Below are 14,646 nucleotides of genomic sequence, written 5' to 3'. Positions count from 1 at the left end.
CGTTTCCGCACAGAGCCCAGAACTGAAGGTCAAGAACGAGAGGGATAAACATGCTGAGACGGAACGACAGGGTTTCTTTGAAATGTCTAAAAACACTCAGAAAACTTTAGATTTCCTTAATGTAAGAGGGAGGAAATCACATCTGTAAGAGCAAACAAACAATACAGTTTATGACAAAAAAAGATTGATTTTTTTATTTTTTATTAAAAAAAGTAACTTAATAATTAGTCAGGGCCATGAAGGAAACAGCTGCAGTGGACAGAGTACTATAGAGACATCCGAACTGAATTGATGCCCAGAATAGACTTTGACTTGTGAAAATAATCCATCTTTTTGTGTTGTTTTAGACTCATTTGTCAATTTTTAACATTTGTTTTCAAGGACTTGATGGAGTAAAAACTAAAAGCAGATATTCATGCTTTAATCTGTCATATGAGCAGTTTATTGATCTGTACGGAAGAGGATTAGGGCCACTGAAAAAAAAAAGAAAGCCCATGAAAAATTCTGACTTTAATCTCAGAATTCTGACTTTTTTCTCAAGTCAGAATTGTGAGAAAAAAGTCAGAATTCAGAGAAAAATACTCAGAACTACGGAGGCCCGTGAGTAACATTCTGCAGCTAGCTCTAGCAGCACACCGGAGTCCTGCCAACCGGAGAGAAACGAACAAAATTGTCCTCTTTACGTTTCTTTTTCCGTGCTTTAAGATAACCAGATGAGGCTACTGTGTTCATAAAGGAGCAAAAGGTGAGTAAAAAAGATTTATTTTATTGGAATTTGTAAATAAAAGCGCTAAAGACTATGCTAGCATTTCGTAAATGCTATTTCAGACGTAACACGTCTTTTAATAATATACGTATGCTGTTAAGATATCAGGGTAAACATTTGTGACTGACAAACAGTCTCAGAGTTTTACGTTGTGCACAGAGAGTGTGTAGAAATGCAGTTTTGTTCGCACGAAACCCGTTTACGTTCATCTACCGATCGTCTCATTCTGGAGATTTAAAGACCTCTTATACTTCTGAAAATACTTCGGGGCATGTTATCCAAAATATTGTCGTCTTATTTTTTTTCTTAACTTAGCGTGACTGTGTAAACAGCCACCAAACTTTATTTAGATTCTTTATTTGGTTCATACCAATGTAAAGCTCAGGCTTCCTGTCACGTCACATGTGACGTGACATGTAAACAAGCGACATGCATCAATGCCGAAGGTTTGCACACAGCTACATGATAGCTCAATGTTGAGTCCAGTTCTCATTTATCCAGGTTACATCCTAAAATTGAGTCTTGGCGTCTGGACTTCAAATCTTTCTTGAAGGAAGAAGTCCAGATGCCAAGACTCAATTTCAAGATAAAGAAACAACCGTTATTTTCCTATATTTTATTGTGACATTAAAAAACATTTACGTTTTTTTTTAACACTAATGAATTTGTATTTGTCTGCAGATTCACCGTGATGTGGTCGCTTTGGAGAATGCAGAAATGGCACTTCACATTCCTGTCTGTGGAGTCTGCAACACATCATGGCAGAAAAGCCGTTTTTGCTGATTTTCTTTTCCCATCAGACACTAGACTACATCGCTTTTTGGAGACTGTTATTGTTAATATTTGTAAGTGCATTTAATGAAGCTTTGACCTGTTGAGGAATCAATCAGGTCTAATTTCAGTCTTTTCTGTCTAAACTTTTTTTTTTGTTTTTTTTGCTAGAACTACTGTCAAGTCTTGATTTTGTTAATTTTGTCTTTTTTCTTGATACGTGTGACAGCACACAGAATACCTGTTGATAACTGACAACTTTTCCTTCTAATTTGACTAAATGCTTTTGTCAATTTTCAATAAATATGTATAATTATACACCTTTTATAAGTTACTTTTACTTTGTGTTTGCATAACAGAAGCATGAATTGATAGTAACCTAAGATCAAAAAAATGCAACTGTAAAAACACAATTTCCATTATATTTGTAGCTTTTTGAAATATTCTCTCTTGCATTACATGGGTTAGTTCTGCCCTTGTTAATTTTGGTGCCTGCTCTTTAAATATACCCATATGGTTCAAAAAGCTGTTATTGTTACAAAGGCTCAGCCCATAGTGATGTCACAGGACGCTCCTGTGCGTTTTCTTCTTCAGTGGTTTTGTGTACGTTCATCCAGTCGGTTTCGGTTTGCCACGTGCCGGAGGCAGCTGCAGAGAGAGAACCTGAGTGTGTTAGAATCCTGAGTTTAGTTTTGGTGCACCTTAGTTGCTTTAAGTATTTGAACAAACCACTGGAATAAATTCAGAACATCTGCCAAGTGGAGCCTCATCTCATCCTTACCTTCCTGTGCTCTGACCGGCACACCATCTTGTTTACGGTTATACCCAAAACCCAAATCAGTCATACAGTCCACCTAGTCCACCATTCACTCTGTAACAGTTATGGTTCAAATAAATTTCCCACAAAATATTTCAGAAGAAAAACTTTTATTTATACATTTTTTATAGAAGCAATGCAATTTGTAATATTGTTCAAATAACTATGCTCCAAACTTCTACTGGTCTTCTTTCCACAACATACTTGTCATGGCTGCACGGTGATGTACATGTCGGGCACCCACCATNTTTTTGCTAGAACTACTGTCAAGTCTTGATTTTGTTTAATTTTGTATTATAGAACTACTGTCAAGTCTTGATTTTGTTTAATTTTGTATTTTTTTTTCTTTATATGTGTGACATCACACAGAGAATACCTGTTGATGACTGACAACTTTTCCTTCTAATTTGACTAACTGCTTTTGTCAATTTTCAATAAATATGTATAATTAAACACCTTTTATAAGTTAATTTTACTTTCAGTGTTTGCTTGCATAACAAAGGCATGAATTGATAGTAACCTAAGATCAAAGAAATGTAGCTGTAAAATCAACAAATTTTGCATTATATTAATTTGTAGCTTTTTGAAATATTCTGTCTCTTGCATTACATGGGTTAGTTCTGCCCTTGTTAATAATTTTGGTACCTGCTCTTTAAATATACCCATATGGTTCAAAAAGCTGTTATGGTTCAAATACATTTCACACAAAACATTTCAGAAGAAAAACTTTTATTTATACATTTTTATAGAAGCAATGCAACTTGTAATATTGTTCAAATAACTAANTTGCATTACATGGGTTAGTTCTGCCCTTGTTAATTTTGGTGCCTGGTCTTTAAATGTACCCATCTGGTTCAAAAAGCTGTTATTGTTACAAAGGCTCAGCCCATAGTGATGTCACAGGACACTACTGTGCGTTTTCTTCTTCGGTGGTTTTGTGTATGTTCATCCAGTCGGTTTCGGTTTGCCACGTGTCGGAGGCAGCAGCAGAGAGAGAACCTGAGTGTAGAATCCTGAGTTTAGTTTGGGTGCACCTCAGTTGCTTTATTTTAAGTATTTGAACAAACCACTGGAATAAATTCAGAACATCTGCCAAGTGGAGCCTCATCTCATCCTTACCTTCCTGTGCTCTGACCGGCACACCATCTTGTTTACTGTTATACCCAAAACCCAAATCAGTCATACAGTCCACCTAGTCCACCATTCACTCTTTAACAGTTACGGTTCAAATAAATTTCCCACAAAATATTTCAGAAGAAAAACATTTATACATTTTTATAGAAGCAATGCAACTTGTAATATTGTTCAATTAACTATGCTCCAAACTTCTACTGGTCTTCTTTCCACAATATACTTGTCATGGCTGCACGGTGATGTACCACGTACCCACCGTTGTCAAATGAGGGGTCCTAGCAGGTGAATGTAGACAAATTAAAGATTCAGGACCAGGGGAAGAGCACCACACAATAAAGGCAAGAATTCATTCATTTTGTTTTGAGCTGTTCTGAGTATCTGATGGTGATTTACTTTATTTATTTATTTATTAAATCATCCAGCTTTTACAATTGTTTAAAAATATATATTTTAATGAGCATAATAGAACTTCTACATGTCATTGGTTTTATTGTATAAATGTTCTTTCTATATACTTTTATTTTCTATATTTTCTTTGGGTATACTGTCAGGCAGTCTTTAAACTCTGGGGTTTCTTCAGGACCATGACAGCTCTCTCTTCTGCAGAAATTCTGGTATGAATTCTAAGAGATTGAAGTCTGCCTGCTCAACAAAACAGTAGAAAACACTTAAAAGACATTAATGAAGACAATGATTGTGTGTATTACTCCTCAAAGCCAATAAGCACCAGAAAAAACTTTTTTTAATCAAATTTGTCACGGTTGGGTAGTTAAAGGTTTAAGATGGTACTAGACTCAGAGAGCTGGCGTCGTGCGTTTGCTGTCATTGATCCAGAACCATAAGTCCTAGCTCTATATTTTATAATTTCACATTTTTATTTCTGATATTTTCAAAATGTTATTTTTTCCCTTTTTTTTAATCCTCCTTTTTTATTTTACTTTTCTGTTTATATGTATTTTCTTTCTTGCAAATACTTGGAGTATTTCAATAAAGTGTTTTAGAACATGAATTTCATTTCAACTCTCCTAATCGTACTGATTGTAAAGCTCCAAAATATCCATATCCAAAGTTCGGAGATCGTTTGCATGAGCGGACATGAGCAGGAATACCAGCTATAGGATGACTTTGTGAAATGGGCGGGACCAACAGGGACCGAAAGGCGGGGCCTCAGAGATCGAGTCGTTTTACTTCCGGGTATGAAAGGAGTCCACAAATGATCGTTCATATGGAACTAGTTAACTCTGAAAGGCTTAGGAAAATCACATCCCCTTTAAAGATATTTTTCTGAATTTTTCTTTTTTCAAACTGGGATGAATCGGGAGCAGATGGGAAAGAGTCATTCAAAAAAGCTCTCTCATGTGATGTAGCAACTGAAATAGGCAAGTTAAGGTCTCTTTGCTCCACTCCATTCTGATGGATTTATTTGCAGACAAATAGATTAATTAATGTCTTCACTTTCTTTGTCATCTGGTCCAGAAGTGGAAAGCTCCTGTATCAGGATTTTTGTAGCACTATTAATGTTAAGTTGTGGTTTTGATGGGCTGTGATCAAAGGGATGATGGGATATCAGTGGAGGCTTACCTCTGCACCAACAGTCCTGCCCACAACCGGGAATGCTTTGTAAATGGATTAAAGGATGATCGGAGTGGGACTCTAAACCCAATGAAAACGGTCTCAATTTATATTGATTTCCCAAACATTTTCATATTTAATTATTTATTAATTTAAAACCAATCTTTCCATCAGAACTACAATAATCATGAATGTGTAACGGCAAACTCCAAGAACCCAAATGCAGGAAAACTGGTTTAAATCACAGGACTTACATGGCACAAGGAACCGAACACTCCCACATCAGTGACATAGTGAGGACTTCATAAATACCTGTGAGACAATCAACCAAATAAAACAGCTGATCCTAATCAGAGGAAGAGCAGCCTCTACACAACACAAAAACACCCAAGACGAGACAGGAGGTTCCATTATCATCCTGCCTCTTACTTCTCTTCACTTGAATGGAGCAAATGAAACACTGTTGAGCATCAGTTCAGGAGTCGAACATGAACTCGTCATCACTGCTGGACAGCAAGAGGTGAAATCAGAATCCTATAGCATCTTCAACGGCCAAATTCAGCTTACAGCATTCAAACTAGCATTATCCCAGGTAATGGTATTAATCTAGGTCATAATTATGTTAGAAAGTTTTTAAAAGTTTAAAAATGTAGTGTGTTTAGTGTGTGGTCTCGTTCGGCCCGCGAGCTAAGGTGTGTTTTTGTGTGCGATTGAGTTTGACACTCCCGCCTTACAGAGATCAAAAGCAAAGATTAGTTTGAACATTAACAGTAGAGATGGATGGAATCTGGTGATTAAAGGTGCAGAATTCTGTTTGGTTCAGAGCCTGATAGAGTGTCCACATCCAGATGCTGGACGGTTGACATCACTGCCCTGAAATGATGAATGAAGCAGCAAAGGTCAAAGGGTTTGCAGGGAGGAGCCTCCATCATCTGAATGGCAGGAGCTGGAAGAAAGCCAGGATCAGCAGCTTGTAGAGGTCGGGCATGTTTCAGCAGAAATACACCCCCCCTCCCCCTCTATTAGCAGATGCAGAATTTCCACGAATGCAGCAGCCTCAGCGGTTGGAGACCAGCGGATGGCTGTAGCAGACGGCACGTTGAACGCAGGTCAAACCGAGGAGTCAGCGTGGAGGGGGCCTTTTTTCCTTCCCCAGAATTCCTCGCAGCCTACACACACATCCTGAAACGACGGCCGCCGAGTTCAACTGCGAACAGAAGAGAGAATGAGGCCAAGTGAAGAAGGGATTTTGAAGAGGATGACAGAGATTGATGCTCTCTGTGGAGTGAATTTACAGAGCAGAGGAACACGGGGGGAAGAGGAGATGAGGAGGAGGAAGAGTGATTTGTTTAATCTGCAAAAATTCATATAATTATGTGAATTTTTGGTGGCAAATTACAGTGAGAAGGAAGATGACTGAGTCTGGATGGAAGGCTGCTTTGCTATTGTCTAAAACAAGAACTAAATTGTTGTTTTCGGCAGTACAGGAAGACAGGAATGAAGAAGATAAACAGAAGAGAGCGGATCTCTCTCATCTTTGCAGAAGGGGGCCCTGGGGAGATGCTCACCAGTCCTTAATTCTTTTACCAAAAAATACATTTCTATTTATACCCCAGCCTCCATGATCCCCAGAGGGAAAGCACCCGCTCCAGGCCGTTTGGTTTTCCCGCAGATATGCTGTCCCTAAAGTAAACCCAAAATAAACATGCGGAAAACCACAAGGATAAATTTGGCTTCTTGCACGGAAAAGCTTGGAGTCTCCGTGATTGCACTCTCGCATGCTTAGAAAAAAAGATTGCAGAGAGGCCGAGCTGAAGATGAGAGGAGGAAACAGCGGAGCAGAGAGTTGGGAACAGACTAAACTGGGGAGGGGAGAAAAGGAAAACAAGGGGTGAAGGTCTGTCAAAAGTTTGTGACACCAGTCTAATTTTATAAAGAGAAGACTGGGAAAGTTCACGGAGACACGACTCAAACACGCTGGAGCTGCCTTGATGCTGACAAGTTCAAAAACGCAGCCAAAAAAAGAAAGGTTAAGTTAGTGGAAGATTTCCATCACACTCTTCTGGAGAACAGATAAGAATTCTAACGTAAAAATAAGCTCTCAGTTCATGAAATCCTGTTTACATGATCTCTAACGGTCTGCATGACAGGAAATGAACCCTACACTTAATGCAGGCACATCAACACTGTACCATCCTGTTAGAACAAAAGATCGTGGATGTCAAGAGAGAAAAACGGTCATGAAAGGGGAAAGCCTAAAAGAAGAAAACAACTTTCAATATCAGACTCTGGGTGACGTGACTGGATTTAGATTCACCATAAGGTTATCATGTGGACAGTTGGAGGTGTGTGAATACGGGTTTACTCAGCTTCTTTCATCAAACTCTGCAGCGCTCCCATGTCTGTTCCTATAACCACAACTCATCTCTGTCCGTCTGGTTTCTCAACCGGCTGTTACTCCCTCCATGATTCATGGAGCTGAAGGTTAATCCCACTCACTGTGATGAAAGGCAGACACCATTTAACATTCACTGATGAGAAACAAGGAAAACTACTTTGGATTGTACACCATGAAAACAATACACACACAAAGAAGATGCAAATGAGGTGAAATCACAAAAAAGAACCTTATTTGTGCTCTTATCATGATGTTTTTACTTTCTCTCATCAGGGCCACATTCCACGTTATTGGATAATTGAAGAATGCTTGAGATCTGGCTGGTTAGTTTGTGATGGAGAAATGTATAAAGAAAATTAGACTCAAAACTGCATTTTTGAGTATTTATTTCCTCAAATCATTGTGAATCAGGAGCAAATGAAAAAAAAAATGCCAATGGAAAGAGTGCATTTTAGATGTAGAAAATAGGCTGGGCGGGCCACAAGGTCTCTGCAAGGGGAAAGGGGAGAGGGGCGGAGTTGCTCTATGCCAAAAATCCCTCCCACAAATCAGAGGTTAGTGTCACGGCAGGACACAAACTCAGGAGACCAGGCTTGGTGACAGGAACTTATATCATTAAATACATTAACCAAAATGTGATAAAACTAATGGAGAAACAAAATGTGGCAGAACAGATGATTGACAATGCGGAACTGAAACCAGACACTTAAATACACTGAGGCTGATTAACTTAATGAAGGGGGTGAGAGACCGACAGGGAAAACAGACCGTGACAAAACCTAAGCACAGAATCCTGACAGTACCCCTCCCTAAAAGGGCAGATTCCAGATGCCCAAACACCTGAGAGGGGGTAGATCTGGACGAACAAAAGCAAGTAAGTCCAGAAAACAGAGCTCCTGCGGCCAGAGGGGCATCAGAGTTCCTCAAGAACAGACGTGAAGAGGCAAAGTCCTGCCAACTCTCCCAGGGACAGGAAACAGACAAGGGGGATGAACAGCGACCATCCTCAGGGACAGGAAGGATGGCCCGACACTCCCCCGCAGGGACGGGTGCAGCAGGTGGATGTGGCTTGACATGACTTGATTTTGGCAGGAAAACCCTTCTGGCATTGGCTTGACGTGGCGTGTCAGTGGCAGTCCACGCCATGTCCACGCCGAGCAAAAGGTCTCCTGCTGGGCCCAAGGTGGTCAGGTCATGCTGTCATGAAACGGTGGTGGAGGATCCAAACGCAGGAGACCTGGAGACAGGAACTTAAACCTTTTAAGAAAGGAACCAAAACGTGACAAAAAACATGGAGAAACAAAACCAGCAGAACAAAACAGAGCAGATGACCCGACAGCGAGGGACTGAAAACCAGACACTTGAGCTGTGTCCGAATTCCCTCTACTCACTATAGAGTGCGTTCGCCTTTTTCTAGTGCCGTCCGAATCTACAACTCCAAAATGGAGGGCACTTGAAATTTCCCAGAAGTCTTTGCGAAAAACTAGCGTGCATCGATGCTCACTAGATTAGTGAATATAGACCACAATGCATCGTGGTCAACCAATTTCGAACAAAAAAACGCGTTTACATTTATTTTTTTAATAAACCATCCACATTTTCACCATCAGAACACAATGGAGTCATAAATAAACGTCGTGAAATGTTCATATTTATTCGATTTCCAGTTTGTGAAATTGGCGACGTCATATCCGGTCTTTAGAAAAAGAAAAGAAAAGTAGTGAGCATCATGTCCGAATTACCTTTAAAATCAAGGGCACTATACAGTTTTTAGTAGTTAGAGGTTGGGGGGGGTTAAACACAACCTTAAATACACTGAGGTCGATTAACTAAATGCAGACAGCTGTGGATTTAACCTGCACATGGTGAGACTGACGGGGAAACTAGAACATGTCAAAACCGAAGCACAGAATCCTCACCGTGAATTTCTGATGAACTCCTGCATCTCTGCAGAAACTATGCCAAAGAAAACGACACAGGTTTTAGATTTTGGCTGAAAATTGTAAAATTAGAATTAAAAGACAACTGCGAAAGCTTTGAAAATACATAAGAAGATGATTGGAGGGGCAACCTCAACAGGAACTGGTCTAGATCTTTTTAGATGGATGACTTTTTATAGTTAATGATTCCAAAAATTCTGCAGAAAATCCTGAAGAACAACAGGCAGCCGTCGGGTCTGGACAATGATTTTATGATCAAGTCCACCTCCAAATAGAAAAATATCAAACTCACATTTATCTTTGTTTCACTTCTTTAAAAAACAAAAAGCTGCATCTTTATACATTTAGATGACAAAAAAATATAGCATCTAAACATGTAAAGACACGTTCTTTAGTTTTATAGACCTAAAGGAACAAACGGGTCACCGTGTGATCGGGGTCAGCCTCACTCTTCCTCCCGCCTGCGGCAGATTTATTTCCAACAGTTGGCGAGTCGTTTTGGTTTCATTGTTATTTGAGGAGGAGGACGAGAGGAACGAAGAGGAGCAGAGGGGGCGTGTCTGGGGTTTGATCCCGGTCTCTTGTGGTAATACTTAATAACAAACATTAAAAATACCACAGAAATCCCTCGCCGCATTCCCACGCTCCAGCCGGCCAGAACGCCCGTGCACACCAGCAGGCACCAGCACGCACAGCATACATACCAGCGGCGCTGACACACAAACAAAGCTGCGTTTCTTCACAAACCTGAGCCAAAAAAAGGCAGCGGGGGTCAGGCGGGCCGTTGGCGCACGCACACATGTGTAAATGTTATCACTAAACACATCGGCCAATATGGAAAAGCGGGACAGACAAAACAAAGGCGGGAATGCGACTGTCGGGAGTTCAGTAGAGCAGTGGAGGAGCAGAGAGTGTCCTGCATGTGTGGAGAAAGCACCGAGTGTGATTTGTAGCACGTGTGTGTTTCCCTCTCACCATTATCACCCATTAAGCTATTATTCCAGTTATTAGGACCAGTCCGCCTGCACTGCCAGGGTTTAACCCGAGTGTTTCTCGTCTTGTCGCCAGTGGCTTTCTGACCTCGTCTCGAGGTTTGGCGATCCCCGCCAGAGATTCCTTTCCATCCCTCCCTTCCTTCATGTTTCGCATTTGCGTCAGCAGTGTTACCACAACCCCTTTGGTCTTCTCATTCCCTCTTCTGCTGTCATCCCATGATTCTTTGTGTTTTTAATAACCCCACCCACTTGTTTTGGCCTCCCTCCTCTCCCTCCTTCCGATCTTACCTTTTCACTTCCTCTTCTCCAGTTTCACAGACGGTGTCGTACAGGCTGCAGTCTGGGCCTCCTCCTGACTGGATGAATGCTCACTGAGTCCGGGGATGCGAGGTAACATCCAAATGGACCATTGTGCGCTAGCAAAGGTCGTATTACTCTAATTATGTAAAGATGGCGGCCTGAGCAATCTTGGGCCCTAATAAAAAGAAAAGCCGGGGCATAAATATAAAACTGGAGCTGAACTCCACATTTGTCTGCAGCAACAGCTGCGGCTGTCAGAGTCTTGGCTGCAGAAACAAGAATCGCATTGACTGAAACACTCCTCTGGGAAAAGCTGCACGGCTCTGGGAACCTGATGTAGAATGAGAAAAACGCTGAAGGTGACTCCCTTCTGGGGTACGATCAAGACATGAACATCATTTCCTCTTTTCTCTGCAGGTTTTTACTGTAAATGGTGATGTGGTGTGTTTGTGTGGAGGCTTCACAATGGAGTAATAATTAAGAAAATAATAAAAAAATGATGAATTGTTTGATATGGAATTCAATCAAACAAATGAAACACCAACAGGAAATAAACCTCTAACCTTTGTAATGGTCGTCTCGTTTGAGTTTTGGTCAAAATAAGAAGATCTGGCTGTACACTCAGCTTTGATCATCTTCTGATCTATTTTAAAAGCATTCTCAGAGGTCTTTTAATTAGGATGAGGCTGTTTTAAGCCAAAAAAAAACAAACAAACCTGAGCTGTTCTCTGGAACAAAGCTTCTGCAGAGTGAAAGGAGTTCTTTAAAATTCACCTCTAAGTTGTTGGCAGGACTGTCGATGATATATCGCGATATTTTTGGGCGATTTAAAATGCTGACAATAATGAATTATTTCTGAGCGTCCTTCAGCGTCTTACTTGTGTTTTTACACCAAAACCCCCAACCGCTAGTTGACAGCAAAGAACAGCTACATGCCACCTGTTTAGACTAATTTGGGCTATTTTCATTTTTTTAGGCTATTTTGAGGTGTACTTATCTTTTCAGCTACATGCTAGCCCTTTTGGCTAACCTAATTTTTGTTGTTGTTTTTCAGGCTAATTTGGCATTTAGCTAATATTTTAGCTGGCTATCAGCTTTAGTATTTTTAGCTATCAATTTCAGCATCTTCAGCTATTAGCATTAGCATCTTCAGGCCAAATTCAGTTTACAGCATTCACACTAGAATTATTGCAGGTAAATCTATATATCTAGTTGATAATTATGCTAAAAACTTACGGTTTAAAAGTTTTTAAAATTCAGTTTTAGTGTTCTATAAATGTTCATCCTGTTCGTCCCGCGACCTGAGGTCTGTTTAGGATTTTGGTCCCCTGTGCGATTGAGTTTGACACCCTTGAGTTAGATCCAGATTCCAGCTCCGATGAGGAAAACAAAGATGTTTATGATCTATTTGTCTGGATATAAAAGCATCAGAACAGGACAGAGCAGGGAGCTTCTACTACCATCTAGTGTATTTTCTAAGTCACAAATTTGTTCTTTTTTAAACTGCAAACTCCGGATTCACAACAATTTTAATTAAAAAAATACTCAGAAATGTCATTTAAACTCATTTTTTCTTGTCTTGTGTCCTCCATCATCAGAAAACTGACTAAAGAACATGTTAAAAACAGGACATTTTTTATATATGTACATGTTTATTGTTGCAGTAAATGACACCAATCTATGGTCAAAATGTCACAAAATAAACATATTGACTTTAAAGAAAATAAAAGTAAAATCATCAGATCTGGTGGAGAGAAAAGCTAGATCGTAGATGTTATTTTTAACAGATGATTTTTGAGTTGTGATTATAAAATGGTTAAACATTATTCCTTATATCAGGTGGGAGAGAATTCCCATGTTTAGGAAGAATGTTGCAGCAAAACAAAAGTTCCTCTAAAGCTGTCAGTTTAACTAAGAATTAATCCTTAGACCTGCAATCGTCGTTTTAAACATCCTTTAAGAAATGAATCGTGTTTGTGTTGGGATTCATGGAGGATATTGAGCAGGTGAGCTTAAGATCATCAGCATCTCAGGTGAGAGATCAGATCAGATAAGTGCTGTTGTTACTCAATGCGATGATTTTAGGGTTTTATATTTTAGAATGCATTGATTTCTGATTCTATTCAATTTTATTTTATTTCTTGTTTCTTGTGACCGTTCTTTTTTTTCTTTCTCTAAAGGTCTTGACTTTTCCAGGCCACAGTTGAAAATGAGAATGCTGTTCTTGATCAGTTTTAGCATCAAGTTCTTTTCCTGGGATTTGGTTAAAATCTCATATTACTAATGATATTTAATTATGTCAGCTTCTGAAGGCGTCCAGTAAAGTTTAGCTGATGCATTTTTACTTTACTTTAGACATGTTGCTCTTGGTATAAAAACAATAAAGACCCAAAGGTTTTCATAAGATAATTTTAACTGTTTTGCAGATAAAAATAAATGGGTTAAATGGTACAAGAACAGATTAGGATAAAAATAAAAACTTGTTTTTAGAACAAGGCCAGCATTCATGTCTGTTGTGTGTATTTTTACATGGAGGCCGTGAACTGTACTTCCATCTTTACTGGGGTCAAGATGTTTTCTCCTTGGTGTTAAATCTCAGCAGTGTTGCAACGCGTTCCAGTAAAGCGCATCACCGCCGTCCCCATCAGCAGGAAGTGACTCAGGAAGCCTGGCACGGCCTCCAACAACACTTTACGAGTGTTTCTGTGCGTGTGCTCGTGCCGTTGCATGTTCCTGTGTGTCAGAGCCTTTCCCAACATGACTGCATAATCTCAGTGATTATAGAAGAATGCAGACGCGCTGCAGAAGATCAGCGTTTTGTCTCTTCTAGAGCTGTGAAAGCTGTGGAGATAAAAGTCCGTCAGAGCGCTGCACAACAGGAGGGGCCATTAGCTCCGGGAGGAGAAACGCTGGAGAGCTAAGAGAGAAGCTGTAATTATGAAAACCACAATGAGTGTAGCAGAGTGGAGGGATTCATCGGGGTTTCTTTCATGCTTGAAAACACAACCGTCCATCCATGAGGAGCTGTGTAAACAAAGGTGAAAACTCTTATAACCGATCAGATATTAGACTCATTAATCTACACAAATGACTACTTTATTCATTGTTCAACCAGTTTTTTGTCAAACTCTTTCCAGGAGGATCCGCCTGTCTCCTCCACGGTCACATGGAGAACATTGGTCTAATTCTGTTTGGATGACTCTCATCATCTTTTGTCTGCAGAACACGGCTCCTCCCTGTTCAGCTCATCTTTGGGGGGTTTCTCTTCACGTGGGAACATGATAAAATTCTCCCATTTATTTCAGATCAAAAGGAAACTTTTGGAATTATGAAGGCTGCTCCTGCACCTTTTGCCCTTCCAGCTGTTGTTGGGTTAATCGGCGTTAAGCACTATCTTGTTTTTTGTGTCTATCACGTCGGGCAGACTCTCCTCTGTCCTTTCATCAGGCCACAGCTGCAGCCTTATCATGAGATAAGACCAAACCATCAGGAGAAAAGTCCAACATCATTTACTCTCGGAGGAATGTCCCTTGTGTCTGTCTGCATCTCCTCCATCCTTTGTTTCTGCTCCATGTTTCCTCTCATGTCTGGACTCTGAGTGTACAGTCAATCAATCTGATTAAAGAACATGTAATAAATCTAAAGAATGCCTGACATTTCACTCTTTTAGGTCACATGCGTCAAAGCCGAGGCCCGGGGGCCGGATCCGGCCCTCCAGATCATTTTATGTTATCAATGACCCGATGTTATCTTGCACTCATTTGTAGCTTGAAGAATTTTGACAAAATATGTTTTTATGGAGAGTAAAATATTGAAAGTTATTTAAGGTTTAAGTTGATTTATTCTGTAATAATATTCCTGCCTTTTTATGATTCAGAATTATGTTAAAAAGTTACGGTTTAGAAAGTTTTAAAAATTTGTCATTCTGCAGCTTTTTGGACTATTTTGGCATT

At 39.9% G+C, this 14,646-nt stretch overlaps 2 long non-coding RNA genes across 2 annotated transcripts; one reads left to right on the top strand and one right to left on the bottom strand.

The window, feature by feature from the left end:
• The first annotated feature begins 82 nt into the window (after positions 1-82).
• On the top strand, positions 83-1,855 carry LOC118598981. Its single transcript, XR_004948240.1, has 2 exons — positions 83-745; positions 1,448-1,855. It is a non-coding gene; the product is annotated as an uncharacterized LOC118598981 (long non-coding RNA).
• Positions 1,685-3,750, bottom strand: LOC118598982. Its single transcript, XR_004948241.1, has 2 exons — positions 3,389-3,750; positions 1,685-2,238 (listed from the first exon to the last, which is right to left on the bottom strand). It is a non-coding gene; the product is annotated as an uncharacterized LOC118598982 (long non-coding RNA).
• Positions 3,751-14,646: the final 10,896 nt, after the last annotated feature.

This window comes from Oryzias melastigma, linkage group LG7 (assembly GCF_002922805.2).
Source record: "Oryzias melastigma strain HK-1 linkage group LG7, ASM292280v2, whole genome shotgun sequence".
NCBI classification, from domain to species: domain Eukaryota; kingdom Metazoa; phylum Chordata; class Actinopteri; order Beloniformes; family Adrianichthyidae; genus Oryzias; species Oryzias melastigma.
This window is presented reverse-complemented; position numbering and strand designations above follow the sequence as displayed.